The following is a 25,814-nucleotide window of genomic DNA, read 5'->3' as shown; positions in this document are numbered from 1 at the left end:
GAAAAAAAAAACCAACAAGTGTCTGAAAGATCAAAGACCATAGATGTGAAATCCTCTGTAATTTAGGGCAAATATCACATCCCATCTGTGACAGTGAATGATGCAGGGGCATATCCCCACCTATACAGACACTCATCAGGCTGGTGAGAGCCCAGTGACCTGCTGGAGCCGGTTGTAACAGGTGAGAGAGAAACCATCCCTCGAGCCCCAGGCCCTTCAGTCAGGGTCTTCCTCAGGGTCACAACAGCCCCTAAGCTCCTCCCCAGTCCAGCCTGCACCAAGCATCCCACTGGCTCTCTTTCCCCTTCTCTCCCCTATTTCTGCCTCTGCTCTCCCTCTGGAGCTGGAGTTTGGGGAAAGGAAATCAGCATTTATAAAGCACCTACTCTGTGCCAAGAACTTTACACTTATTATCTCATTTGATCTGCACAACAATCTGCCAAGTGAAATTCTATTATGATGCCCATTTTACAATTGAGGAAACTGAGGCCAACAGAGAGGAAGTTGCTTGCCCCTAATCACACAGCCAAGAAGGGTCTGATTTGAACTCAGGTCTTCCTGAATCCAGACCCAGGGCTCTAGCCTCTGCACCACCAGCTGCCTCAGTCCAAAGAGGAGACAGGAGGCTCACCTTGGGTCTCAGGAGACCAGTCAGAGCTGGTGACTACCTGGGAAGGGGGCACAGAGCTGGTGGGGCAACTCCCCCTCCCAGCCCTGATCCTCCCAAAGCAAGGAGAGGGGGTGGAGGGTGGTCCTGCTGCTGCTCTGTGCCCTCCCCCAGCTCAGGCCTAGGCACAGGGGGGAAGAGATGTCTCCTCTGTGTATCCACAGGGGTCACTTTACAGCAAGATTTAGGAGGTCAAGATGGAAGTGAAGGGGCAGCTAGGTGGTGCAGTGGATAGAGCACCGGCCCTGGAGTCAGGAGTACCTGAGTTCAAATCCGACCTCAGACACTTAACACACACTTACTAGCTGTGCAAGTCACTTAACCCTAATTGCCTCACTAAAAGAAAAAAAAAAAGATGGAAGTGAAGCAGGAATCACAATCAAAGCCTCTTCCTCTGCTTCCCACCCCTGTCCCAGCCCTGAATCTACAATGAGAGCCAGGTGGTATGGTCCCATAGCACCCCGAAGTTCTCTAGGATTCATCAAAGAACCTTCTCCTTGAGAAACTAATCCAAAGGACAGACATACGTAAAGAGATAAGTGGAACCAGATCAGAATGAGCTAGCTTTGAGACCTCCACTCTTCATTCTAGTCTCCCTCAATGCTGGGGAGATAAGTTTGGGTGTGGCTGCTGCCTTTGTGTCCTGAGGAGAGAGATGGCTTGAGATCTGCAGCCACCCCTCACCCAACTCCTCCAGCCACCACCAGTGGGGGATGGTCCTCCCTCACTAAGGGAACTTTCCACAGTCAGATGGTCACCCCCATCAGTCCTCTATAAAAGTACCTGCCTGTCTCCTGCTCGAGGAGATTGGTATCTCAGAGCCACACCCTGTGCCATGCCTTTCTCCCCATGAGAAGTCCAAGGACTTCTTTCATGGTCTCTCTTTCCTTCCCTTTCCCTTCCTCAACCCCGAAATAAGCCACTATCTTATTCTAACCACTTTTGTGTGCAAGAGGGTGTAATTCTTTAAAGAGGAATTCCTAAGGACCCCTAATCCTACCCCATCCCAAACCACTATCCCCTACCCAAACCCCTACCCCATTTTCCCCATGACACAGGCTCTGCTTTGGGGAGCTAACTACCCTAAAGTGCATAGATAACTCTCAAATATGCCCCCTAACCCTAACCTCCGTGGAGAGACATTCTTTGACAAAGGACCAGAACTGGGTCTCCCAGCCCAGTACTGAGGAGGAAGCATCCATGTCCACATCTCTCTCTCTCTCTCTCTCTCTCTCTCTCTCTCTCTCTCTCTCACACACACACACACACACACACACACACACACACACACACACACACACTGGCCCTATTTGTCTATCTCTTCTCTCTGTTTATTTCTATCTATCTCTATCTCTCCCACAATCCCACTTTTTTCTCTTTGTCTCTCTTCCTTCTTCCTTCTTTCTCACTTTCTCCATCTCTCCCCTCCCAACTCCCTCCCTGTCTTCTCTAGCTCTCTCCTCCTTCTCTCTCAAATTCTTTCTCCATCTCCACCAACTCTCTCCTCTCTGTGTCTCACTTTTTCTCTATCCTTCCCTCTATCTTTGTTCCCCCTACTCTGTTGCTTGTTGCCTCTCTCCCCCTCCACACACTCAGCCACCCATTTCCAAAGGGTTTGTTAGCATGGAAAGACATGTTTCAGAAAGGATGGGGAGTGTGCTGTGGGTGGGTTGCAATGAGTACCTCAAGGCCTAGCTATACTCAAGGACTTGGCTTCCAAGGTCCTGAACTAACTAACCACAGAGTGTGTGTGTCTGTGTGTCTCATACATCTGAAGAGCAGAAGCAGTTTAGGGGCCTAGAAGACTGGCCCCTCCATGATGTGATGGCCAAAAGCTGCAGGTATTTCAGGTTATCCCCCAAAGGAGTGCTGTTAATTTGAATGTAAAGATCACATGGATTTGATGGAGATTCCTTATTATCCAAATGGAGTTTATAAAACCCTGGATTGATGGGGGCAAAATGCCTTTTGCTCAGACTTCATACTGAAACCAGACAGTCCCTATTTTCTTTCCCCAAGAGTATAAACAAATGGCAATGCCCTGTGAAATTCGTATCCACTGTCTTCTTTCCCAAGAAAGTGAGTAGATCTTATTGTTCCCCTGATCAAATATCTAGACCTTGTCTTTGATAATACCCTTCCTGTCTCCACAGAATCTAACTGTAGCCTCTGCTTTAAGTTGAGCTCTTAAAATGATTTGTATTGTTTAACTGATTTACAATTGTAGTATTTGCTTTGGGTTGATTTGTTTCATGATAATGTAGTTATTCTGTAACCTGTAAACAAAGAAACCTTAGAAGAGGGGCACCTGGGTGATGCAGGGGATAAAGCACTGGCCCTGGATTCAGGAAGACGTGAGCTCAAATCTAGCTTCAGACACTTGACCCTTGCTAGCTGTGTGACACTGGGCAAGTCACTTAACACCAATTAATTCACTCAAATTTTTTTTTTAAAAAGGAAGTAATGGGAGGCAGCTAGATGGCCGAGTGGATAAAGCACTGGCTCTGAAGTCAGGAGGACCTGAGTTCAAAACTGGCCTCAGACACTTGACATTTCCTAGGTGTGGGATGCTGGGCAAGTCACTTAACCCTCATTGCCCCGCAAAAAATAAAACAAAAACCCACAAACACACAACTACAAAATATTTTTTTTAAAAAATAAAAGTAATTGGGGCAGCTAGGTGGCACAGTGGATAAAGCACCTGCCCTGAATTCAGAAGGACCTGAGTTCAGATCTGGCCTCAGACACTTGACACTTACTAGCTGTGTGACCCTGGGCAAGTCACTTAACCCACATTGCCCTGCAAAAACAAAAAATAAAAACAAAAAAATTAATAAATAAAAGTAATGGGGAGGTAGGTGGAAGGAGAAGCAAAAGACAACAGCATCACAGAAACCCAGTGAGGACAGACCATGCAGGGGGAAGGTTGGCCAACAGGGTCCAATGCAAGAGAGAGAGGTCAAGAAGGGTGAGGATCAAGAAAGGAGACTCGGTTGAGCACATAAGAAATAACTGACAACATTGGAGAGGACAGTTTCAATGGAGTGATAATGTCAGGAGCCACAGAGAAAGGAGGTGAAGATGAGGAGGAAGCCACAAGCACAAAAGACCTTTTCCAGCAGTGTAACTATGAAAGGAAGACAGCTGGAGGGGGAGGTTTGGATTTTTGTCAAGACTGAGAAAGAGTGGGACATGTTTGTAGGCAGGAGGGAAGGAACCAGGAGATATAGAGGGATGAATTCCTGGAGGGAGGGAATGACTGGGGGGAAATTGTCCAGAGGAGATGGAAGGGGGTGTGATATAAGACACATGTAGGGAGTTGGCCTCAGCAAGAAAAAAAGTCCTTCCCTATATAGGACACCAGAGGACAGAGCTGACAGTTCCTGACTGATTCCTAATGAAGAGGCTGGTGAACAGTGGTGTCAGGAGGGAACTCAGGAGGACTGACTCTTGTCAGAGGAGCCAGCTTTGTGACAGCCTGTACAGTAGAACAATCACCTACTCTCAGCCATCTGAGCAGGTCTTCTCACCTCTCTCTGTCCAGAAGGCAGACCAGAACTCAGCACAGTGAACCTCTCCTCTTGGGAAATGGAGAGGAGAGGGAAGCCTGTGGCTGTGAGCCATCACCTCCCCTCAGGAGCTGTCCATGGTGGCTCTAGGGGAAGGATGTACCTGGGAGTAGACAGGCCTGCCCTGTACTTGTCTGAGCCCAAGTGAAACCTGGCTGATCCTGTTACACTTCCCTAGGAAATATCCCTGTTACTAAAGCATTAAAATAAGACAAGTTCATTAATGGATTCTTCAGAGCTTGGGTTACATGTCTAGCCCAAAGCTGTCATGTTATTTCCCACAAGGGATGTGGCTCAGTTTCTGAGGAAAACTCCAAACTTGGACCTCTAGGTAAATGTTATAGACTAGGTTATGGAGTGGGGAAGCACCTGTATTCAGAAGGTCAAGAGGCAGTTATTAAGTGCCTACTGTATCCTGCTGTAAACCTCACATGGTGTTGTCCTCTGGGGATCCAAAGAAAGGCAAAGGAATGGTGCCTTCCCTCAGAGAGCTCCCAGTCTGATATGGATGACAGCATACAAATAGATGTGTGTGTGTGTGTGTGTGTATAGATGTGTATATATATATATACATATATACATATATATATATATATATACACATATATACATATATACATACACACACACACACACCAGGTGTAGAGGGGATCAATCAGGGGCAGTCTCCAGGGAAGGCAGTGAGGGGCACTAAAGGAGATGGGAAAGGCTTCCTCCAGAAGGAGGGTTTAAGCTGGGACGTGAAGGAGGCAGCCGAGGCCATTGGCTTGGGAAAAGGGTCCTTTGCTCCTTGTCAATTACAAGAATCTGTCCCTCTCCTCAAGTCCTGATTCCTCTGGGAAAGGTTTGGCATTTAGGGCCAGTCACTTCCATGAACCAGTGGTATAACTGGGGATTCGTCATTTGTCCACATTCACAGGTAATTGTAGAAAACAGATCAATTTTTAATCTCACATATTTCACATTTCCCTGCATTTTTTGCACGATATAAAATATTTTGCTTTATTGAGGACATAGATTTTACACCTTCCCACAGGTGTATTATTTTGAAGGCCTCTGAAATTTATTGCCCTGGAGGAGGAAGAAAAAGAAAGCTTATATACAATGTTAATCCTGATAGCAAACATTTAGTCTTTAGGACACCCCTGTGAGATGTCAAATTCAGCCCAAAACGATGAAGGTGTCTCTTCCCGAGCCACAAGCACAACAAGTGTCTCTCTTTTGATCTCTTTATCACAAACTTGTCTCCTCACACACTCTGACGGGGATATTATAATGCCTGTCATCAGAGTCATCGCAGGTCAGTCTTTGGGTGGATCTGTAGGATAAGATGTGATGAATTCCTCAGTGTTGTACTTAGATAGTCGATAAACTTATGTGCTGTGATGCACTGCATAAGCAAGAAGAAACATTTCAACCTGCTCCAGGCTGCCAGAGTGGCCTGCTTGATTCCAGTGATTCCTCAGCAGCCGAGCAGGGTCTCCTGAGGTGTCCTGAGCAAACGGAAGCATGGAGCAGAAGGGCACCACAGTTGAATGGCATCAGAAATTTCTCAGCTTCATAGAGGCTCTATTCTTCCTCTTCATTTTGGAAGAGCTCATCACAAGCCGCCTGCCTCTCTTCCGCAGTTCTCATAGCTGTCAAGCCTGCCCACAGCATTAAATCCTCATTCTTGAGCCACACAGGAAGATCTGTTGATTGGCTCATTGCCTGGAACAAGGTTGCCCTGAGCGCACAAGAATTATCACCTCGGACTCTCCTTATAGAGGTAAATTTCTGAGAAACTTCTTCATAGCTCTTTTTCATTCATTTTGCCATTTGGGTATTTCCTCTCCACTTTTTTTTTTTCGTGAGGCAATTGGGGTTAGGTGACTTGCGCAGAGTCACACACCTAGTAAGTGTTCAGTGTCTGAGGTCAGATTTGAACTTGGGTCCTCCTGAATCAAGGGTCAGTGCTCTATCCACTGTGCTACCTAGCTGCCCCAAAGGGATTGTATAGAAGCACAGGCCTGATCATATCACCTTCCTCCTCAGTTATCTCCAATGGCTCCCTATTGCCTCCAGGATCAAACACAAAACCCTCTGTTTGGCACTTAAAGCCCTTCCTAACCCAGTCCTGCCAACTTTTCCAGTCTTCTTCCACCTTTCTCCCCCTCCCCACAGAATTTTCCTTTTTTTAAATAAAAGTATTTCATTATTTTCCAGTTATGCCCCCACGTGGGGCTTTCCTGTGAAAGACGCTGGAGAAGGTGTCACACGGCGGTGGATGTGGACACCCCCAGTGGCACCAACAGTGTAGCCGGCAAGAAGCTCTTTGAAGTGAAAAAGTGGGATGCGGTGGCCCTCTGGGCTTGGGATATTGCGGTTGACAACTGTGCCATCTGCAGGAACCACATTATAGACCTCTGTATGTCAAGCCAACCAGACACCCGCCACCTCTGAAGAATGTACTGTCCCATGGGGAGTCTGCAGTCATGCCTTCCAGCTCCACTGCATCTCCCACTGGCTCAGAAGCAGGCAGGTGTGCCCGCTGGACAACAGAGAGTGGGAGTTTCAAAGCACGGGCATTAGAAAAAGCACCTTCTTCCTCAAGAGGGTCACTTTTGTTCGCTACTTGATGACTCGCTGTCCTGTTGCTAATGATTCATGAGTTAAAGCCAGTCTGGGGTCTCATGGCCAGTCTTTTGAGCTTGGTTTGCCTCCATATTGTATTCTGTGTGAAATAAAGCCCTGTTGAATCCCCGGGGGTGGGGGGAGACGCTGGAGCAGTTTGCCATTTCCTTCTGCTCCTCACTTACAGAGGAGGAAACTGAGGGAAGCAGGGTGAAGTGGCTTGCCCAGGGTCACACAGCTCCTTAGTGTTTGAGACCAGATTCGAACTCAGAAACAGTCTTCTGACTCCAGGCCTGGGGCTCTGTGCACTATGGCGCCTCCTGGTGGCCTATCCTGAGGATACAAACTAAAATGATAGAAGTGAGACTCAGGTGACCTGAGGCTTATGAGTCAAAGGGGGAGGCAATGACAAAGCAAGAGCTTGAACTTTAGTTTCCCTGCAGTGTGGATGAAGTTAGGAGGCAAAGGAGAGTATGGAACCCTGTCCTGGAGTCTGAGGAGAAGGTGGGAGGGGGGGTCCCAGAGCCTCTTCTACAGAAGTCAGCAGCCTAGGCAGAGCTGAGGAGGGTCTGGGGCAGGCAAGGCTACTTGGGAAACTGCAGAAGAGACCACCCTGGGCCCTAAGGCAGCAGCTCCCCAGGCAGCCCCCCCCCCAATCAGCCTCTTCTTCTCTGCTTGACCTTTAACCCCTCGACTGCCAGGACTCAGGAATCCCTGTCTGCTTTTTTAGGGAATGAGCCTGTTGGGAAGAAGCAGGGCTGGGGGCAGGGTCCAGGCTGAGGGTAGGGTATGGTCTGGGGACCAGGATCTGACTCAGAGGCCTGTAGCGGGTTACCAAGTCAGGCAGGGGCTGTGAGGCTGACACATACCTAGGGATCTCTCCTGGATTGTGGGACCTGAATTATCAAGAGAGCAAGAATTGTTCACTTGTTCAGACACTAGATGACTCTCCAAGATCCCCCTTACACACACACACACACACACACACACACACACACACACACACACACACACACACACAGCTACCACAGAGAGGAAGAAGAAGTGATCCTACTCAGACTTTGGGAAACTCAGTGCAGAGCCCTCCCTGGGCACGTCGGGTGCCTCACTCTGTCCTTCTCAGACGTCAGGCCCCTCTCCCACCACCATGACCCCCACCCTCTCTGTGCTGCTGTGCTTTGGTGAGTCCTATGAAGCCCCTATACTGCATCATCCAGGCCCACCCACCCACCCCCACCTCCATTTTCTTGAGGGAGACACTCCTCCAGAACAGGGCAGTGACAAGTCACCCAGCAGGGCAGGCAGGGAGGGGAAGAAGCTCCAACTCTTAGAGGGGTCTTCTGGGTCCAGCTCCTGTCACTCACACCAGCTCTAAGCCCAGGCTCTGGGGTGCTGGGGCGGGGGGAGGAGGTGGGGAGGGGTAAGCAGGGTCTTATTTCCCAGGGCTGGGGCTGGGGCCCAGGACAAGGACACGGGCAGGTGAGTCCTTCCCCCACACTCCCCCTACGCAGGGCAGAGAGCTGCCCCCAGAAGAGGGAGGGGGGAGGTCAGCTCTGGACTGACAGAGATTAAAGGGGGGGACACAGGATGGGGGAGGGACACACAGAAGGGGGATCCCCTGACACTGACAGCTCTCCTTCCCTTCCAGACACACACCCCAGACCCTCCCTCAGGATAGACAAGGGCTCTTTAGTGCCCACGGGGAGAAGTGTGACCCTCAATTGCCAGGGGGAATGTGGGGCTGATTTGTACCTTCTGGAGAAAAAGAAAGGATCTGGAATAAAAACCATCATGGAGGTGAAATCAGATGAAATTGAGGTCGAGTTTCCCATCCCATCAGTGACACCATATAATGCAGGGACCTACTACTGCATATACAGACACTCATCCCTCTGGTCACAGCGCAGTGACCCCCTGCAGCTGGTGGTGACAGGTGAGGATCCCCCAGACCCAGGCCCCTCACGCAGGGCTGGCTCAGGGTCCCAGCAGCCCCAAGCATCCCTCTGGCTGTGCCCTGCCTGTCCTCTCCCCTGTCTCTGCCTCTGCTCTCCCTCTGGGGCTGGAGGTGGGGGAAGGGAATCAGCATTTATATAGTGCCTACTATGTGCTGAGCACTTGATACTTATTGTCTCATTTGATCCTCAAAACAACTGGCAGGGAGGGGCCTTTATGATGCCCCTTTTACAGTTGAGGAAACTGAGGCCAACAGAGAGGAAGTGACTTGCCCAGGGTCACAGAGCTGGGAAGTGTCTGAGCATGGATTTGAACTCAGGTCTTTTTGACTCCAGACCCAGGGATCTGGCCTCTGCACCACCAGCTGCCTCAGTCCCAGAGAGAAGTGGAGAGGCCCAGCTTGGGTCTCAGGGGACCAGAGCAAGCTGGGGGCTCCCTGGGGAGGGGAAACAGGGCTGATGGGGCATCTACCCCTTCCAGCCCTGAGCCTCCCAAAGCCAGGAGAGGGACAGGAGGTTGGACCTTCAGCTGCTCTGTGTCTTCCCCAGCTCAGACCTAGGCACAAGGAGGAGAAGGGGTGTCTTCTCTGACTATCCACAGGGATCTTTCTGCAGCAAGGTTTAGGACACCAGGATGGAAGTGAAGCAGGAATCACCACCGAGCCTCTTCCTCTCCTTCCCACACCTGCCCAGGGACCAGCCCAGGGTCCATGATGAGAGCCAGGATGGACTTTAGGGAGCTAATTACTGCCCCAAAGTGCAGAAATGGCTCCTGAGCATACCCCGCCCCCCTGCCCTATGGGGAGAGATTCTCTGACAAGGAGCAAGGACTGGGCTCCCAGCCCCCTACCAGGGAGGAAGCCTCCCTGTCCTCCATTCTTAGCCCTGCACTGACCCCTATTTGTCTTCTCTCTCTGTCTCTGTCTCTGTCTCTGTCTCTGTCTCTGTCTCTGTCTCTGTCTCTCTCTGTTTCTCTCTCATCTCCCATTCTCTCTCTCCACATTTACCCGCCCACGTTCCCTGGTTCTCCCAGAGCTGTGCCAGGTCCTTCTTCTCCCCCCAAAGCTGGGAGATTTCCTTTCCTGCAGAGATGAGCTCCACCTCCACCCTCAGGCAGGGATCCAGGCAGGCCCAGGCCAGTCCTCCCAAAAGCCACATCTGCCCCCCCCCCTGCCCTCAAGATGAGGGTTACACCCCTAACTTCAGACTCTCCTCCTCCCCCAGGCCTGTATAAACCCCCCTCCCTCTCAGCCTTGCCCAGCCCCGAGGTGGCCTCAGGACACAATGTGACCCTCCAGTGTCAGTCACAGCCACGGTATGACATGTATGCCCTGTACAAGGATGGTGAAGAGATCACCCAAGGCCTGGCCCAGGGCCTCAACAAGGCGTCCCAGGCCACCTACCACATCTCTGCCGTGACCTCTGCCCATGGAGGGACTTATCGATGCTACACCTTTCACAGTAGCTCCCCCTATTTGTGGTCAGTGCCCAGTGAGCCCCTGGTCCTCAGGGTCACAGGTGAGGGAGCCCCAGCCCACCCCAGGCCTCTCATCCCTCCTCATCTGGCACTGGGGCCCCACCCTGCCTGCCCAGGGCATTTTCCCAGGGGACCCCAGGGGCCAGGAGGGCTGGGGGAAGAGGAGGCTCAGAGGGAGGGGATGGAGAGTCTGGGCAATGGGTCATCCTCAGAGGGTGCAGACAGTGAGGCCTCTCCCCCCTGGCCCCTCTACACACCCTCACCATCTGCCCCCTCCCCACTTCTGTTGGACCCACATACAGACAATAGGTCTCCTCAGTCCCAGGAAAGGGGTTTGAGGAGGCCAGAGGGGGAGGCCAGAGCAGGCCTGAGGTGTGACCAGCAGGGAGGGGGAGGGGAAATCCCACCAAGCCCCTCACCCTCCTCCTCTCCCTCTTCCAGGCACCTCAAAGGGTCCTCAGCTCCCCCAAAGCCCTGGGGATCCCCAAGCCCTGATGTCCTCCCCACCCAGTGAGTAACCAGTTACCCTCAGGACAGGGTGGGGGTCTCTCTGCCCCCTCTTTCTCAGAGCTAACCAAGGCATGAGGGGGGCTGCAGGGAAGGGGCAGGGGCAGGGAAACTCCACCTGGGGAAGAAGGAAGAACAGGCCTGGTCAGGAGGGGGCTGGGAGGGGGGAACAGACATGGGCAGAGCAGCCCCAAGACCTCTCCCTTCTCTCCCCTCCCCACGAGCCCCTGTGCCCTCTTACCCCTCCCCCACACAGCCATAGCTGGGGCTCTGAGGGGAGGGGCCTCTGCTTCTCCCATCCTGGCTTCCCCAGGGATGAAGTAGGGGCCTCCCAGATACCCCCACCCCAATTCCTCTCAGCTGGAAGCACCAGAGTGACCCCCTCACCCCCTCCTCCCTCCTCTGCCCAACACTGCCTCCCCCTGACACAGCAGAGCCTCAGGGCTCTGGCCCCAGGGCAGAGAGGGCAGGTCAGGCCCTGGGCAGAGCCAGGACAAGGGGCCTGAGGATTCAGAGGGCCCCTCCCTCCCAGCCCTCAGCCTCCCTTCTTCTCCCTGTGTCCTTCCCCTGCACCAATAGCTCAGGCAAGACCTAGGGGAGGAATCACAGAAGTCATGGAATCATCAAACTTCACAACTGGACAGTCCAGGACAGGTCAGTGAACTCAGGTGCCCATTTAACAGATGGAAAAGAGAGGCCCAGAGGAGGGTCTTCCCACCCTCCCACACCCAGCAGTCTGGGCAGAGCTGGGGCTCCCTCCAGGCCTCTCTGGGCTCCCCTGCCCAGCCCCTAACTCTGCCCCTTCCTCATCCCCAGGGACCTTCTCCCCAAGCCCTGAACCCAGGAACATGACATCTGGTGAGTCACTGGAGGATCCCCAGCAGAGAGAGGAGGGAGGCAGGGGCTGGGTGTCCAGTCAGGGGCCCCTCATGGCCTCCTGCAGCACCCCATTCTTCTCCTGTTCCCCCCTCTGGGCCTTTGCCCAGGCTGTGCCCCCTCCCTGACATGCTCTCCCTGCTCTCCCCCTCTTCTAACAAGGCACAGACCCCTCCCAGGCTGTCTAGGAGCCTCCTCCTACAAGAAGCCTTTCCTGCCCCCCAGCCCAGGTGTTAGTGATCCCCCTCCTCACATGAGACCCCACTGATGCATTTGTGTACAAAGGAATAGCATTTGGGGCGGGGGTGGGGGGCAGGGGCCAACTTTGCTTTGTATTTATATCCTCTGGGAATGGGCTGGCTAGAGGATTGAGCCAAGAGGAACGTGTCTATAGACCTGAATCACTGAATGAGACTAGAGTTTCCCTGTCTACAAGGCTCTGTCTCCTTTCCTCACACTGGGGTCTCCCTAGTCCCATTTCCTCACCCACCACCTCCATCTCCCACCTCCGGGCCTTTGTACCCGCTCTGTCCCTCGCCTGCAGTTCCTCACCCCTGAATTTCTTGGTTCCCTTCAAAACTCTCTCAGTCTCCCCTTCTGGGAGGACATTTTCCTCCCCCTGCTGCCCTCCTTCCCTCCTACCAGGGCCTGACCTTAGACCTTGGACATACCTGCCCATTTTCAGGTCTCCTCCCAAGTAGATTAGGAGCTCCCTGAGGGCAGGGACCCTTATGAACAGGAACCTGGAAACACTTGTTGGTGCCAATATTAATTAATATTAATTAATAGCACATAGGAAGCCCTTTAAATGCTTTACAATTATAGTCTCCTTGGATCCTCACAACAGCCCTGGGAGGCAGGTGCTGTCATTAGCCCCATTTTCCAGAGGAGTCAACTGAGACTGAGACAGTGAGGGGGACATGCCCAAGGTCTCTCAGAGAGGAAGTGTCTGAGGGGCATCTGAACTCAGCTTTTCCTCACCTCAGGCTCCATGCTCTCTCCACTCCACCAAACTGTTGCCAACATTGCAGGAGATGAACAACAAGAGGGAGGGGGGAAGGAAGGGCAAAGGGAAGTCCCAGGAAAGAGACCAAGGGCTGCCTTAGGGCCCTGGGGAGGAAGCATTGAGGGGGAGGGGAAAGGGGAGGGGGAGGGAAAGGCTGCCCCAGCCCTTCCCTCAGGGTTCTCTCCCTGGGTCCCAGCCCTCACTCCCATCCCAGGTTCCCAGCCAGGGAGTGATAAAACCCCCCACCCCATGGCCAAGGTCTGAGCTGGGCTGAGTCTGAGGAGCCTGGGGCTGGGAGCAGAGGAATCTGAGCCTACACTGTTGGGGGCCTGAGAGCAGGGAGGTCTTGGCCCTCTGCTGTGACAGTCTTTCCCCCTCCCAGATGCTGCTCCCCAGGACTACACTGTGGGCAACCTGGTTCGCCTCAGCCTGGCTGGGCTGGTCCTCATCATCCTGGGGGTCCTGCTGGCTGAAGCCTGGCCTAGCCAGAGGGGACAGTGAGGAGGAGATGCAGGATCCCAGGACAGAGGGAAGACACAGCTGGGGTTCACTGACTGTCAGCATCCCAAAGACTCATTGAGGCATCAGGTTCTGCCCAGCTCCAGGGACATACTGCTGGCCCAAGTTGATAATGGCCAACCCTTTCCCCAGGCCTCCAGATCTTCCCCACAACACTGATGTGACCCCCACCCCCCTCAAGATCTCTTCCCCACCTTAGGCCCTTCCCACACTCCCAGCAGGGATGATCATTGACAATATCTGTCAGTAATGAAAGAGGAAAAATTATCCCCACCCCCACCCCCTACGCCCAATACAGAAGCATCTCAGGATTCACAGAAACCTGTAGGTCTGGCAGTTCCTCCATTAGTGGGCATTACTCTGCATGTGTATGCACCTGTGTCTGTCGCTGTGTCTCTGTATGTGTTTGTGAGAATTTGTGCATGCACGTGTGCCTGTAGGCCTCACTGGAAAAGAGCTTTTCACCTGGGCCTCCCTCCACAAGCCTTTGGCCATCATGGTTTCAGAGACCCGTCAGTGCACCCGTACCTGCTCCAGGCTCCCCAGCTTTCTTCTGCCCACATCCTCTCCCACACCCCAAGAATAACCTTTCCCTGAGATGGCAGGGCCCACACACATTATCTGCTGCCAAGCTTTCCTCTTCTCTCCTGTTGAATATTAAAATATAACTTTTGTATCTGCCTCTCTCCCACAAACAAATCAGAGAAATGATCCTTAATCTCTCCTACAAGATTAATAAACAGATCAGAGAAATTATATCTTATATTATCTCCTACCAAAACCAGATCAGAGAACATGATATCTCCTACAAGACAAACCAGATCAGAGACAGACAGAAAAAAATATAATATCGATTTAATATGTTGTCCCAAGAAGAAATATATAACACATGATGGTGTGGATTCTCCCCTCCCCAGAGGGAAGCTCAAAGCTCCCCTTCTTTCTAAGGGTTTTCAAGGTTTCTTGGCTCACAGGTAGCAGAATAACTTCATTGGCATGATACAGATCAACCCATTACAAATGTAAATCAGCTAAATGATACAAATCAGTTTAACACCTTAACTTAAAGCAGATGCTAAATAGGAGGGGTATTATCAGAGACAAGGAGGTCTCTCTTCCTGGGGGAGAAGATAGTGAATGGGAATTTCAAAGGGATATTTGAGTTTGTTTATTCTCTTGGGGAAAGTAAATAGGGCTTGTCCGGTTTCACTTTGAAGTCTTTGAGCAAAGGGCATTTTGTTCCTATTAATCCAGGGTCTCATAAAATCCATTTGGATAGTCAGGTACCTCCATCAAATCCAGGTGATCCATATATTCATATTAACACTCCTCCCAGAATGTGTAGACCCTGCTTCTTAAGGGACACAAGGACACCTTTGCCCCATTATGGTTTCTGAGACAACCACAGTCAACCTTCCTTTGGAAATGTAAATAAATTGACATTTTTTCCTAGAGCAAAACTTCTTCGACTGTGGATGTGTAACTGAATGTTGGGGTCCCAAAATATATGTCAGTACCTATTTTATAAACCTATATACCCTTGGTTGTGTAAAATTTTCTCTGGTGAAAAGGGGTCACTAGTGGGAAAAGTTTAAGATGCCCTGTGTTAGAGAACGTATCCCTGCATAGACACCTACACCTGGGTATAGCTTAGATCAGTGTGTGGTCATCTGCCTAAAAAAGTCTGGAGACAGGAGGGTCCCACTCTTGGCTCTCTTACTCTCCAATGCTATTACACACTTCTCTTACCCTTGGCTCACTCTCTCCACTCCCCCCCAACACACACTTCCTGGGACTCCATGCTGGGTATATAACTAGTGGGGAAGCTATTCAGAGACTCAGTCAAATTAGTTATAAACGCTTGCTGCCCAAACTGGTGTAATGGTCTCTAATTTATAAGTAGTGATACATATCTTATAAACCCCAGCCTAGTTCTCCAATAATTTAGGCAGAAGTGGGCTAGTCTCCCAAATACTTCAAAGGACACAGCATCATTCAATTCCATTGGGTGACATGATTTGAAGGTGGTCCACATTAATGAACTCTACAGATGACATCAAAGAAAAGACCCTCACTCAAGTTGCTGAAGGCAAAGTTCATTATCTAGGCCATGTTTAATCCTATCAGTCCTGCACTGAGCTGGACAAATGAGTCTATCTCCATTTCCTTTGTTCCCTTGGGCCTGTCTTAAATAGGATTTGCTGAGGTTTCTCAGGAACTGGACTTTCTGGAGTGGGGGGAGAAAACACTGAGAAAATGATTTCTGGGCCCCCCCAAGAAATCCATTATTAATAATTATTTTCACACAATAGTCAATGACTAGAGTAATCTGGTATATGATAAACCTAAAGGTCCAAGGTTTGGGAATGAAAACTCATTATTTGACCAAAACTGCTGGGAAAACTGGAAAACAGTATGGCAGAAACTAGGTATAAACAATACGTCACACCACATACTAAAATAAGGTCAAAATGGATACAGGATTTAGACATAAAGAGTGATGATGAAGTAGGGATGGATTTAATTGATCAAATTGATCATGAGGCTTCCCAAAAGAATTACAAGACTCAGTGACTTAGTTTGCCAAGTTTTGTACAGTCACTTCATCGTGGGCAGGGACTGTCCTTTTTGCTTAGCACAGTGCCTGGCACAGAGTCGTGCTCAGTAAACAGTTGTTGGCTGGTTGATTTGGGGGAATCAGAGGGTCTTGGAACAGGGAAGGTGCTTTGACCTCCTGTCCATTGTACAGAAGGAGAAATCAAGGTGCAGAGAAGGGCAAGGACTGGCACAAATCTCACCCTGGGCTCTCCAGCCTCCCCTGCCAAGAAACCCAAACCTCTCCCAAGGATAACGTGCAAACCACAAAGAGGAAGGAGTTTCCCCCTCTCCCCAGCAGGGGCAGGGGATTGGGTAGCATGGAGCAGGACCAGCCCTGACCACATCCTGTGCTGATGACTCTCTCTTAAGAGGGTAGTATGTCCACACTGTCACCAGCCCTTGGGGCCACAATAGTGCCCACACTCTCTGCCCAGCTCTGCTTTGGTGTCCAAGGAAGTGGGAGGGCCATGGCCTTCCAGACAGAGACTCAAGGCTAGAAGGAATCATAGAGTCACTGCCTCAGCTCCTACTCTGCCATTTTACAGAGCAGGAACTGAAGGTGCAGTGAGAAGGGGCAGGATCAGGACAGGAGCCCAGGTCCACTGGTGTCTGGCTGCCCCCTCTGCATCCTGCCCCTAGGCTGGGGCTCTGGGTCTTCATTCCCTTTCCCTCAAGGTTCGTCACAAGGGTGTGGCCTGGTACCTCAGTCTGTGTCCTGGCAGATGTCAGGCCCCTCTACCCACACCATGACCCAGACCCTTTCTGTCTTGCTGTGCTTTGGTGATCCCTAAGAAGTCCTCATACTGGGCCATCCAGTCCCACCCACCCCCACCTCTATTTTCTTGAGGAAGACACTCCTCCAGAGCAGAGCAATGACAAGTGTGAGGTCACCCAGCAGGGTTGACAGGTAGGGGGAGAAGCTTCAACTCTTAGAGGGGTCTTCTGGGTCCAGCTCCTGTCATTCACACCAGCCCTAAGCCCAGGCTCTGGGCCCCCTGTCTCCTTCCTCTGGGGATGCTGGGTGGGGAGGAGGTGGGGAGCTGTGAGTAATCAGGGTCCTATTTCCCAGGGGTTGGGGCTGGGCCCCAGGACAAGGGCACAGGCAGGTGAGTCCTTCCCCCACACTCCCCCTGCCCAGAGCAGAGAGCTGCCCCCAGGAGAGGGAGGAGGAAAGTCAGGGCTGGACTGATAGGAATTAAAGGGAGGGGCCCAGGATGGGGGAGGGGCTCACAGAAGGGGGATCCCCTGGTAGTGACAGCTCTCCTTCCCTTCCATACACACTTCCCCAGACCCTTCCTTAGGTCAGAAAATGGCTCTTCGGTGCCTGGGGGATAAGTATGACCCTCAGGTGCCAGGCAGAATGGGAAATTATTGAGTATCATCTGGAGAAAAAGGAAGGATCTTAAAGAAAAACAATTATGGAGGTGAAATCAGATGGAATTGAGGGTGTTTCCCATCCCACCTGTGACACCATATAATGCAGGGACCTACCACTGCACATGCAGACACTCATCCCTCTGGTCAGAGCTCAGTGACCCCCTGCAGCTGGTGGTGACAGGTGAGGACCACCCAGCCCCAGGCCCCTCAGGCAGGGCTGGCTCAGGGTCCCAGCATCCCCTAAGCTCCTCCCCAGCCCAGCCTGGCCCCAAGCATCCCTCTGACCCTGCCCTGCCTGACCTCTCCCCTGTCTCTGTCTCTGCCTCTGCTCTCCCTGTGGGGCTGGAGGTGGGGGAAGGAAATCAGCATCTATATAGCATATATGCCCAGCCCTTGACACTTATTATCTCATTTGATCCTCACAACAACTGCCAGGGAGGGGACTTTATGATCTCCATTTTACAATTCAGGAAACTGAGGTCAACAAAGAGGAAGTGACTTGACCAGGATCATAGATCTGGGAAGTGTCTGAGCATGGATTTGAACTCAGGTCTTTCTGACTCCAGATCCGGGGATATGGTCTCTACACCACCAGCTGCCTCAGTTCAAAGAGGAGGTAAGAGGCTCAGCTTGGGTATCAGATAGAGCTGGGGGGAGGCTCAACTAGGGTTCCCTGGGGAGTGAGCTTAGGACTTGTGTGGCATCTCTCCTCCCAGCCCTGACCATCCCAAAGCCAGGAGAGTGGCTGGAGGGTGGACCAACTGCTGCTCTGTGTCCTCCCCAGCCCAGGCCTAGGCACAGGGAGGGGAAGGGGACTCTCCTTTTTGTGTCCACAGGGCTCTCTCTACTCAGCCTCTAGAAGCCTTTAATTACCTAGCAGTGGGGGAAGGGGAAACCAGTCCTGAGTTCAAAACTAAGTCTGATTCAAATTTCCCTGGTCCCTCCCCTCATCTCCAGACCCCACCCTTCCCCCCCTCCTCTGGCCACACCTCCTACCACTCCCTTGGCCCAGCCCCTTAATCCTCCTGCCAGGGAAGTCCAGAGATCTAATGCACACGCACAGCTTTCTCTACTTAAATTTGTAGCTTCTACTCAGTTGCCAGCCTCAGCCCTTCCCCAGCCTGGCTGCAATTCTGACTTGACCTGCAATGGGTCTCTGAAACCAACCTTGGAAAATGTTTTAAATGCCAGATATGCTCTTTTTGTTCATAATTTTGCTAATCTGCTTTTGTCTTTTATTAGTAACCTTATAAATCACTTGTATTATGAAAGGACTGACAGACAATATAGAGGGGTTAAAGAAGACAAACAAGCTGACTAAAAATTACAATCATCATCATATTTCAAGAAGACATATTTTACAGAAATGTAGAAGCAGCAAGGTATTAATATGAGTACTGGGGATTTTAGATATCTCAATCAAAAGTGTTCTAAATTCACTCAGAGAAATAGTGTCAGTTCAGAGGTTACATAGGATTTCTATGCTATTACATCTACATTTTGAAATTAATGGTATGGGTCTATTTTCATAGAGATTTTCCTGCTTTTGAGACTGTGTTTTATACTTAGCTTTTTTTTTAAGAGAATATTTGTAAAAGCTTTTTATAGTCATGTGATCAAGTTTATATTTTATAATTCTCTTATTAATATTAAGTTCATATTCATTTAGATGTCCCTAGTTTGAATTTCATTGTCTTTCATTCTTCCATGTGTATTTTGTTGTATTTGTTTATCTCTATTTTGAAACAATGAAAGATGGTTTCGATTTCATAATACACTATTAATTCTAGGAGTATTGTGCTCCCATATTCTGAGTTGTTTGTTTTTGTTATTTTTTTCTCTCAACTGATTATTTGATCGAACTCTATAAAGCATTTCCCTGGCAAATTAGTTTCCATGGCAAGTGTAAATTGATTCTAGAAGTATTATTTTTGATAAGCATATTCAAAAAAAAGAGGGGAACATTTGTAAAAGTTTTCTTCTTTCCAAAAAAAAGTTTTCTTTGAGATTGTGTTGTGCTTTAACTTGTATTTAAATATGTTCCAATTTTTTCACAAAACTAATTGTATATTTAGTTTAAAAAGGGCATTATTTGAAATTATTGCATAATTGTATATTTTATTCTAAGTCAAGGTACATTCACATTTTTTGTGATCATTTATTATCCTCAATTTTTAAATCCATATGAGAACTGGATTATGGGAACTTATCATTTAAGACATTAATTGCCTTCATTCTGAGTTATCAGATGCCAGTCGGCCAAGATGCCATCTGATCACAAGAGGAATACATGCAAGAGCAGACATCGAACTGTCACATGAGGGGAGACACGCATGAAGTCAAGGTATAGCCAAGGGAACGGCTTTTGACAAATGCTGAGGTTGGTTTCTCTTGGTTTAATTTTTTCCCCCACAATATTGTACAAATGGCTAGAAGTTTTCATCCCACCCATCTCATTTTACACCTGGCTTCTATGCCCCCTCCTATATGCCTGATGCCATGGACATCTCAATCCCATGCATCTGATTAAGTCTGACTCAGTTTCCTCCAATATGTTCGGTGGAATGGACATATATTCCATCCACCTATTTTAAGCCTGGCATACTGCAGTATATATTGCTCAAGTGTGGGAATGCTCATATCCCATCATTTTTCTGTTCTTTTATGGTAACCCCCATAATTATCTCAGCTGTCATGATAAATACAGTGTTGGATTTGGCCTTGACATCTGTTACTAATTGTATTAGATTTTTAAATTTCTCATAATGGCATGAGGATAATTAGGCAGATGATGCAAAAAGTGATGAAACAAAGATAAAAATTATTTTAAAAATTAATATCGCAGCAGTTATCTTCTCAATTTACCCTCCACAAGGGGAGATTATAATAATATTAAGTTGTTGTTTTTTTTAAGTGAGGCAATGGGCGTTAAATGACTTGCCCAGGGTCACACAGCTAGTAAGTGTTAAGTGTCTGAGGCCAGATTTGAACTCAGGTACTCCTGATTCCAGGGCCGGTGCTCTATCCACTGCACCACCTAGCTGCCCCAATAATATTAAGTTTTAAAGAATGTTTCAATTTTTGCTTTATTATATGTTTCATGTATAACAACTAAGATTCTGAATTCCCTTAGACATGTTTTTGAGAACTTTCATTGTTTGATTTGATTATTTTTTTTTGTGGGACAATGAGGGTTAAGTGACTTTCCCAGGGTCACACAGCTAGTAAGTGTCAAGTGTATGAGGCCAGATTTGAACTCAGGTCCTCCTGAATCCAAGACCAATGCTCTATCCAATGCACCACCTAGCTGCCCCATTTGATTTGATTATTGACAAAGCTATTTTAAAGTTGTGTTAAGCTCAATTTTGTAGGAAATTTTCCTGGCTGATTACCAGCATCCACACATCAACCCCTGAAAAGACTTCCATTCCATGACTACACCCAGAGGACATCTGAGAAAAGACTTTCAGAGACTTTAAATGAACGGTTTTGTTTTGTTGTTTTTCTTTTTTTTTTTCCTTCTGTTATTATATAAACCATCTGTAACATGTACTCTCTGCAGAGGCCCTCCCTTTGCAGGCCAATGTCAAAGTGCCAGTTCATGAGGGACTGCCCCTCTGGACAAAACTTTCCTCTCTCCCTTTTCTATATTGTTATTAACATATTGCTAGTCAGCATAGGTTATTATACTCTGTTATTTTTGACTGTTTCATCAAGGAAACACCCCGTTTCTTGAAGAAACAAAGGGGGGACTGTAACAGTTGGAATGATGCCACCTGCTGGAGACTTACTGTAGGAAAGCTCCACCATGAGAAGAAGCCCTCTGAGGGCAAGGCCGTGTGGATTTTTTCTGGCATCAGGAAGTGATGTTTGCTCGTGGGTACTGTTTATCAAGGCTACCAGCCAATCAACTTGAGGAGCCTCCATTTCTGGGAGGAGGACATAGAGTAGGAAGTGGATGCTAGTGGACGGGCTTGCTCGCTCTTTTGGTTCCTGACCTCGCCATGGTGGGTCGGATGATGGGGTCTCTTAGAAATAGTTAGATTTTTACCTTTCTCTCTGATCCTAATGCTCTTTAATAAATACTTAAACACTTAAATACTCTAGCTAAAGCTTATAATTTATTGGTGACCACTCATTAGATTTTAGATAGTATAGCTAGAATTTTAGCCCCTTACAACATGTATAACCAATATCTGCTTAATTACTTCTTCGGGAAGGAGTGGGGAGGAAGGGAAGGACAGATAGAATTGGGAACTCAAAACTTTAAATAAAAATGTTTATTATCTGAAAAAAGAGCTGATTATTGAATTTTAGTGTTATATGCATACTTATATGTGTATGTGTATATAAGTATATATTTTCATCTGAAAAAGGAGTATCTCCATAAATTCTTTTTTTTTGCTTGTTTGTTTGTTTGTTTTGTGTGTGTGTGAGACAATTGGGGTTAAGTGACTTGCCTAGGGTCACACAGCTAGTAAGTATTAAGTGTCCAAGGCTGGATTTGAACTCAGGTCCTCCTGACTCCAGGGCCAGTGCTCTATCCACTATGCCACCTAGCTGCCCCCACCTAATAATTTTTTTTGGTGGGGCAATGGGGGTTAAGTGACTTGCCCAGGGTCACACAGCTAGTAAGTGTCAAGTGTCTGAGGCCGGATTTGAACTCAAGTACTCCTGAATTCAGGGCCGGTGCTTTATCCACTGCGCCACCTAGCTGCCCCACCTAATAAATTCTTAATGGGTTTACTTGACCAAAGAGGAATGTATGGGGAATCATGAGCCTCCCTTCCACAGAGCTTACTTTTTTTGTTGTTTAAGGATGTCATCACTTGCACACTCTACCTTCTAATGGCCCTGTTTCTCTGAGCTTCCCTTTGACTTTCTTTCTCTTCTCTCCTAAGAAGTCCTTAATATATTACCACGGATAACCCATATCTGAACGTTTGCCCCATCAGAGAGGAGGGAGGAAGGGAGGGAAGGGAGGGAAAGGGATAAAAATTAGAACCCCAAATTATAAAGAAAAATGTTTATTACTTTAAAAATATATTCCTGGGGCAGCTAGGTGGCTCAGTGGATAGAGCACTGGCCCTGGATTCAGGAGGACCTGAGTTCAGATCTGGCCTCAGGCACTTACCACTTGCTAGCTGTGTGACCCTGGGCAAGTCACTTAACCCCAACAGCCCTGACTCTCCCATTAAAAACAAGAATAAGAAATGGGGTAGTGGGGGAAGAACCTCTTTGAATAAATAAGCAAAGACAAGGTGAACAAATACACACCCAGTGGCCATGTCCCAAAAGACATGTTTCTACAATGTTTGCCTGCCCCTCTGGCAAGAAATGTGCTCCATATTGCATCATCAGCCCTCTGGGCACATGGCTGATCTAATGATGATGCTGACCACAGCTGCTAAATCTTCCAGAGATGTTTGGTTTCAAATGTTATTGCCCTTGCATAAATTGTTCCTCTGGTTTTGCTCACTTCTCCTTACCTCCTTTCATACTACCCACTTCTCTGAAATCACTCTTTTCTCATTTCTGATGACAATAAATTCCCATAGCATTTACATGCAGTTCACACCATTTACAACCATTCCCCAATTGATGTCCATCTTCTTGGATTCTAGCTCCTTTGATTTAGTTGCTATGCTTTTCTTTTTTTTCCCTTGAATCACCATTCCAGGTTGTTTTCTTCCAAGTAGGTCTTGAAAGACAGTGTCCTCTTTCTAATTAAGTCTTTCAGCAGGGGCAGGGGATTAGATAGCATGGAACAGGAGAAGCACTGACCATGCCCTGTGCTGATGACTCTCTGCTAAGAGGGTCAGGTGTCCAAGCTGTCACCAGCCTTTGGGGCTACAATGGCCCTCACACTTTCTGGGTTGAGGAATGGTTGATACGGTGTTTGCTGCCTGACACCTCCAGGAGAAACACCAGCAGCAGAACAGAGGTCTTTAAACAATATTCATAGACCTGTCCAAGCCTTTGATACTGTCAGTCATGGGGGATTATAGAAAATGATGTCAAAATGTGGCTGCCTGGGGCAGCTCATCAGTATCGTACATCAGTGTCATGACGGCATGCTTGCCTGGGTTCCTTTCCTGTGATGGTGCATATCCTGTGCTTGGTCTTTCTGTATAAGGTAAGAGGAGTGACTGCTAATAACCAGTGATTAATATTGGGGGAATCCAGCTTTATTTCCCTTTCTCTTCTCTTGTTCAAAGCCCAGTCCTTGTGAAAGACAGGCCTGACTATGAGACAGTCTCCTCAGTCTTAGGCAGAACCCCACCCAACTGGGAGAGTTTATTTCTAATTAAAGGGAAAAGAATCTCATCTAGGTGAATTCTGGCCCACTGTGTTCAACCTCAGTGGTCTGGGTGGAAATAAATCCTTTTGTCTAGACTGCCTGTGGCAGGAGTGATCTGGCTTGAGATGAGTCTCTTTGTCTAGGAGTGACATGATCAGAGGCACATCCCTTAGCCCCTCATTAGAATGAACCCATCTCTCATTATGATATTCATTCTCTCATTGTTGATGCATCAGACTTGATTTCTTCCGGCAGGGAATACCCATCATACCAAGGTTATTTAAGCACTAGATGATGTCTATGTTCTATCTTTGGTTTCCAAGAGAAGCACTGACCTCAATTTATTGATTATTTGCTTGCCATAATTAATAAATTGATTATTAATGACCCAGAAACTCTTTCTCTTGGGCTTTTCATTCATCTCAATAGTGTAAATTGTCCTAAACTGATAGTAACAGCTCCCCTGGGCCAAACACATGGGCCTGGAGTCAGGAAGACTTGAGTTCATATCCAGCCTCAGACATTTATTAGCTCTCTGATCCTGGGAAAGTCCCTTCACCTCTCCCTGCCTCCACCCTCTCAACTGAAAAATGGGGATAAATATTGAAATAGCCTCCTGGTGAGTCTCTCTGAATCAAGTCTCTCCCCCTCCAATCTGTCTTCTATTCAACCACCAAAGGGATTTTCTTTTTTTTTTCTTTTTTCGTGAGGCAATTGGGGTTAAGTGACTTGCCCAGGGTCACACAGCTAGTAAGTATCAAGTGTCTGAGGTCAGATTTGAACTCAGGTCCTCCTGAATCCAGGGTCAGTGCTCTATCCACTGTGCTACCTAGCTGCCCCAAAGGGATTTTATAGAAGCACAGGCCTGATCATATCACCTTCCTCCTCAGTTATCTCCAATGGCTCCCTATTGCCTCCAGGATCAAACACAAAACCCTCTGTTTGGCACTTAAAGCCCTTCCTAACCCAGTCCTGCCGACTTTTCCAGTCTTCTTCCACCTTTCTCCCCCTCCCCACAGAATTTTCCTTTTTTTAAATAAAAGTATCTCATTATTTTCCAGTTATATAAATAATTTTGAACATTTGTTTTCATAGTATTTTTTAGTTCCAAATTTTTCTGTCACCCTCTCTTCCCTCCTCCCTCCCAATCTGATGGAGGTTATATATGTACAATCACATTAAACATGTTTCTGCAGTAGTCATATTGTGAAAGAAGAGTCAGAACACAAGGAAAACCCTCAAAAAAGAAAAAAACAACAATCATAAAGTAGCAACAGCCATAAAGTAGGGTTCAATCTGCATTCAGAATCCACAGTTCTTTTTTCTGGATGTTGAGAACATTTTCTATCAGGAGTTCTTTGGAATTGTCTTGCATCATTGCACTGCTAAGAAGAGCCAAGTCTATCACAGTTGATCATCACACCATGTTGCTGTTACTGTGTACAATGTTCTCTGCCCACATACTTTTCCACTCAGTGACACTGACCTCCTGGTTGTTCCACAAACAAGACCCTCCATCTTTCTTCATTTTCTCTGGCTGTCTTCCCATGCCCAGAATGCTCTTCTTCCTCATCTCTCTTCTTCCCCTCTTGTTCACAGGTTTCCTTTAAGTCCCAACTAAGAGTCCATCTTTGATGGGACACTTTCTCCAGCCCTTCTTAATTCGGGTGAAATCCCAAGGTTGATGGTTTCCTATTTATGCTCTATATAGGTTGTTTGGTATCATTTTGTTTGCATGTTTTTTGTACAATTAGGTTGTAAGCTCCTTGTCTTGCTTCTTTCTTGGACATGGCAAATATGGGGGTGTTTAGCATGACTGTACATATCTGTCTTGGGCTTTGCTTTTCTTGCTTTCTACTTGGGTAGGGCTTGAAGAAGAGCAGGGAGGAGGAGAATATGAAACTGAAAACAAAATAAAATTGAATTGGATAATTAAATTAAATTTTAAGCCTGTAATTTTTTTACAGAATTTACCTACAAAATATGCCCTAGTCCGAGCTGGGCTATGGGAATGCCACTTTAGAGGCTGTGTAGAGAAGGGATTGGAGAGGGAATGTAGCTGAGGCAGGGAGACCAATTAGGAAGTTTTTGTAATCATTCAGGTGAGAAGTGATTAGGACCTGAAATAATTGGGAATAGTGACTGCCCTGAATGCAAGCATGGGGATGGATGAGAGAGATGGAATGAATGAGAACTGAAAATGAACTAGGCCAATGACTGGACAGGAAGGGAGAGGGGTGTGAGAAGTGGAGAAAGACCCTGAGGTGTTGCACCTGGGTGACTGGGAGGATGGTGGTGCCTTCCACAGAAATGAGGCCCTTTGGGGGTGAGAAAATGAGTCCTGTTTTTCCA

At 48.2% G+C, this 25,814-nt stretch overlaps 1 pseudogene; it reads left to right on the top strand.

Moving 5' to 3' along the window:
* LOC122748360 overlaps positions 1–25,814 on the top strand; it is an 85,913-nt pseudogene that overhangs the window by 34,801 nt on the left and 25,298 nt on the right.

The sequence above is a fragment of the Dromiciops gliroides genome, chromosome 3, assembly GCF_019393635.1.
Source record: "Dromiciops gliroides isolate mDroGli1 chromosome 3, mDroGli1.pri, whole genome shotgun sequence".
Lineage (NCBI taxonomy): Eukaryota > Metazoa > Chordata > Mammalia > Microbiotheria > Microbiotheriidae > Dromiciops > Dromiciops gliroides.
Note: the sequence above shows the minus strand (reverse complement) of the source record. Positions and strands in the feature narration are given on the sequence as shown.